We start from the raw sequence: 5,389 nt of genomic DNA, 5'->3' as shown, positions 1-5,389 counted from the left end.
TCACCTGCTCTCTTCCCACGCCGCCAGTACTAGTACATCCTGCCTGTCATTCTTCCTCACATTCTGTACTGCATCTATTCATTCGTCACGCTGATTACTGCGAAGGATCACAATCGCCTAGTAAGCGTGTACAATAGAGCTATCCGAGCGGCTTGTGGGGCGTCGAACCCGTCAACTGGGAAGTTCATTTTCTTCAATCATATTCTTCTCCCTTTGACTGTATTTGCATTCTTATCCACAACTTTCTGAATATCCTCCTCCAAAGGTCCATTTCATTCTGATGTCATTACACATTTACAAGTACATAGATAGTACACTGTTGCTATGCCTCCCCTCGTTTTGTTTGGACGAACACGACAGACTTCTTCCCTTTTTCTTGACACATGCAGAATCTCCTTCCTTGTCGCGACCTATAAAAGCTGCTGTGACCCACTGATTTCTTCACCACAGAACGAGTGGAGAAGAGCAGTTCTAACCTCCTGGTGTGTACCAGTGACAGTCCGAAGACAGTTATTTCCTTGTCTCATTTGTGTTCTGCCTCCTTAACAGAACTTTCTTCCTTCATTCATTAACCGCACATTCCTTCTGCACACTCCTTAACCGCACATTCCTTCCGCACACTCCTTAACCGCACATTCCTTCCGCACACTCCTTCACAATTACATTTCTGGAACCCGCGTTTGCCGCAAAGAACCCTGTGTTCTGCGCTTTCAAGAGCGCTTGGTTTCAGACCTGTCCCTGGCTTCTTTGGGATAAGAAGAGCGAGACAGCCGTCTGATTCACTTGCCGGGTCGCGCTATCGAAAGAATTCTTGAGTTCGTCACGTGCGGATGCAGCCGTTCTGACCAAGGGCTTCCAGAACAGGAAAGACTTTGTGAAAGTCTTCGGTTTTAGGTTGTCCCATGTCAGGAGTTTTTTGCCCTGGCCATGGCGACAAGTGCAAGTAGTATCAGTATAGTGGTTGACCCCCTCGAATATGGGAGTCCTTCGCCCAGCTCAGTTCTTACAAACAAATGCAGTGATTGCCGAAACGGCCTGGCGGAAATTGTAGTTGAAATACAGCGAGAGCGACGCGAGGCAGCAGATCGAGAGAAACGTCTGATGTCCAAGATTGATCTGCTCACCCGGAAGGTTGAAGAACTGTCTCTGAAAGCTGCTGGGTCATCGGCATTTGATCACGGTGATGGAATTTCCGAAAAAGTCGACCAAAAAACAACGAACAAGAAAGGCCAAAAAAATAGAAAAAAACCGACCTAGTGACGCTGCCACATCAACGGGTACAAATACGGATACTCCAGGCAGCGACCACCGTACGACCTCCGAGACCTCCGTAGCTGTCGACAGTTCCAGTTCCTCTCCTGAGAGGACAATCGTATCGCAGCTCAGAAATTCGAAAAATGCCTCCATCCCAGCGCAGAGTGATTTACTTTCTAATTTCGAAGAGGACAACAAAGACAGTGGAGTATGGGAACTTGTTTGTGAACGAAAGCCTGTCGGAAGGAAGTGTGTGATGTTCGTTGGCAATCTTCCCTGCAGTGCAGTACCTGAAAAGATTGCTGAGTTTGTGACCATCAGAGCAAGTGAAGCCAAAGTGAACGTCAAGATCTACGAATGCAAAATTTTCAAAAAGGAAAGGTCCTCCTCGGCACGCCTTGTTTTGGTTGCTAAGAGTGCAGTACTAGTAAATTCGAGAGAGTTCTGGCCTAGACCTCTGTACTCACGTCTATGGAATTTCGACAAGTATGATTATACTTCTCCACCATCCCGATCACCTGCGGGTGATGATGAGGCAATGGATCTGTTAAGTGGCCTACCAAATATCCGTACTGAGACACGCCCAGCTGATGAATCCTCTGGTGCCATCAAGGGATCATCTATCAACTCGGAATGACCAGCACGAGCACGACCAACACGCTCCGACTGTATCTACCGAACGCCTTTGGCATAGCCTCCAAATTTGGTGACTTCCGCCATGCTCTCGCACTCCACTCTCCCGACGTCGCTATCGTTACCGAAACCAAGCTCACGGTGGAAAAAATGTCACAAGCCGAGACTGCCATCCCTGGCTATGGCCCTCCAATGCGGTTGGATAGGACGGCTCAAGGAGGTGGTGTCGCTGTCTGGGTGCGCAACGACCTAGCGGCTATTGAGCTAGGCATGGTCCCCCGTGACAACCAGGAGATCATATGGTTCACCGTCCGTCTGCGATGTGGTCGAACAGCTGTTGTTGCAGCCCTGTACAGGCCTGGTAGTGCTCCGGAGGGTGACACCAGGAGTACCTTGATCGCACTCTTGATGCTGCCCGATGTCATGGTACCCAGTTGATCCTTGCTGGAGACTTCAACGTCCACAGCACCGACTGGCTTTCATACTTGGTCCGACTTATTAAAATGTGCGCTTCGCTTCGAACGTCAACCAAACAAATTCAAATAATCTCAGGACGGAAAAAACTTTCCAGCTAACTAACATTATCCTTCAGTTGTCGATTTGTGATGTTGAAGAAGAAATGGCTCCAACTTCAAAGGAGGCAGCACCTCAGGATCCTGGTCGACTCGAGCATTTTACGTCCAAATTTTGTCGTAAGAGGACTCCTGGTGCTTCTCGCGCAACACAGAGAAGGCCTGGTGCTGAAATCAACACCCCAATGCGATGGGAAATTGTCACGGAGTACCAGAAACTCCTGGGCGATCGTTCTCGAGTGCCTCCCGGCGGATTGAAATCGCGCCAGTCGCTCTTTCCTTGGCAGAATTTCAGCAAACGCGTCATCCAGAAACTCGTGCAGAAAGCACCAGCATCGGTCCGTCCAGTTTGCTGATCTCTCTCGCAGTGGTTCACGATGTGGCGGGCGACGAAACAAGATCACAGAAGATATCGCCGAGAAGTTGAACGAAATAAATAACCGCCCCTGAGGTCAACTTTCAGGCGACAACCAGGCTGGAAAACTGAAGAGCAGAAAGGGTGAAGTATTCTGCGGATACGGTGCGTGAGTGGTGCGGAGTCCTCGGAGCCGCGATCACAATGCGTCATCCCTACATCAAGTTATGCTAAAGCTCCGTCACAAGATTGCCAGTCTCCGATCCGGGGGCAGTGGATTCGTGAAACAGGCAGGGAAGAGCACGCATTGTCTGACTGTATGACAAGTCATATCGACACAGATCAGGCTCAGTACGCGCGCGGCACACGTCGATGAGCAGTGATTTTTTTATGCGTGGTGGTGTACTTGTTCGCCTCATTTGAAGGTGTCGGGTGAGCGTCAGGCGAAAACACCTACAGCCACCATTCTGGCAGTCGTACTGCACGAGGAGGAGGCGAAGCCGATTGTCTAAATCGTGCCTATGGAGTGAAAAAATCAAGGAAGCGCAGCGTAGCTCGGAAGAGATGAAAAAATGTCGACGTTTTGCAGGTTGACGCACTTGCAGATGCGCCCTGAGACACAAGCAGCGATGAAAACTAGAAAGTCAGGCCAAGAAATGATACACTAGTTATCTATCTACCGTCTCTAGGTTGATTTTTTAGTAAAGGTGCTCCTTTGTACATATGCTTGAGTTTTGAAGTAAAGCGCACATTTTAATAAGTCGGACAAAGTAGTACAAAGACAACACCTGCTGGCGAAGCAATGGAGGAGCTCAGTGCTGCTCATCACCTCACCCAACACGTGCTTGAGCCAACCAGGGGCAATAACACCCTGGACCTGGTCCTTTCCGACTTTGACACCCCGGTCGTGTCTACTGTGCACCCACCTCTCGGCCGATCTGACCATGCCAGTGTGATTACCGACTTCCTGCGTGCTTCACCACACCGGGAGCCTCCAACCTCGAGGTGCGTGTGGCGCTATAATTTGGCTGACTGGCCACGTTTAAAGCACTTCTTCCGGCAAACAGACTGGTCCTCTATCATGACTGACAACATTGACCTGTCATGCGAGCGGCTGACTGGCAAGATCTCTGAGGGCATGACAACGTTCATCCCGTCCAGGAGCCTCAAGCTGCACAGTACCGACCCAGTGTGGTGGACACCAGAGTGCACCGAAGCCACAAAGAGGAAGCGAAATGCATGGAAGCGACTCCGTCTGCATCCAGCAGATGCACAACTCCAACTGGCTTATACCCAAGCCACAGCCACTGCCTCAGCATGCCTTCAGCGAGCTGAAGAAACCCATGCAGCATCCATCCGTCGAAGGCTCGCATCGGGTGGTTTATCCAGTCGTGAATGGTGGTCCACTGTCAAGCGTGCTGGTGGGTGTGGGCGTAGACATGATATCCCTACCCTCAAGGAGGAAAACGGCGAGGAGCTAACCACCAGTGAGGACAAAGCAGAGAGCTTTGCCCGGTACTTTTCAGCGAAATGCAGCCTTGGTGATGACCTTGATGCCAGCGACCTCCCGTATGTACGCCCGCGATCTGATGCTTGTCTGAGTACCATCCACTTTAGGCCATGAACGGTATGCCGTGAACTGAGGAGGATTGTCCCGTCCAAATCCACTGGCTCGGATGGTGTACCAGGACGAGTGTTGAAGCAGTGCTGTGAGGAACTGTGCAGGCCCGTGGCCCAGCTCTTCAGCAAAGCATTCCGCCAAGGCCGGCAACCGTCACTGTGGAAGCTTGCTTAAGTTGTACCTGTGCACAAGAAGGGTTCGAATTCCGCAACAAAGAACTACCGACCCATATCCCTGCTGCCAATACTGTCAAAGGTCATGGAAGCTATCATCAATCGTAGCCTTATGGGATTCCTTGAGCGCCGGCACATCCTCTCTGCTAACCAGTACGGCTTCCGCTCGGGCCTGGGAATGCAGGACCTCCTTACCCTACTACACCATCGTTGGAGTACCGTGGCTGCAGGGGGCGGGGCTGTGCGGGTTGTTGCTGTGGATATTGCTGGAGCGTTCGATCGAGTCTCCCACCCAGGTGTGATCCAAAAAGCCCAGCAGTACGGTGTATCCGGCATGCTCCTTGCATGGTTGGGGGACTACCTGCTGGACAGGCGCCTGAGTGTTGTCGTAGGTGGGCAGTCGTCCAGCCCACACCGCATCACAGCCGGTGTTCCGCAAGGTAGCTTGTTGGGACCGACACTGTTCCTCCTCTACACGAACGATGCCGATGACCACCTTCCACCAGGTGTAGATCTGGCCGCTTATGCCGACGACACAACGCTGTTTCAGTGCCTGTCCGCCATGGATACCATTGACCACAGCTCGACAGTCCTGCAAAATGCTCTCGATGCCCTTGTGAATTGGGGCCAGCCAAGTCCCAGGCCATGACTATTGACCATCACCGCCACGCCTGGGACCTCCCAGCAGTACAGTTTGCGGGTGTCCCCCTGAATGGAGAGAGTAACCTCAAGCTCCTTGGGGTAACCTTGGACAGCCAACTTTCCCACCGCAACCACCTCC

Source organism: Sycon ciliatum, chromosome 1, assembly GCF_964019385.1.
Source record: "Sycon ciliatum chromosome 1, ocSycCili1.1, whole genome shotgun sequence".
Lineage (NCBI taxonomy): Eukaryota > Metazoa > Porifera > Calcarea > Leucosolenida > Sycettidae > Sycon > Sycon ciliatum.
This window is presented reverse-complemented; position numbering follows the sequence as displayed.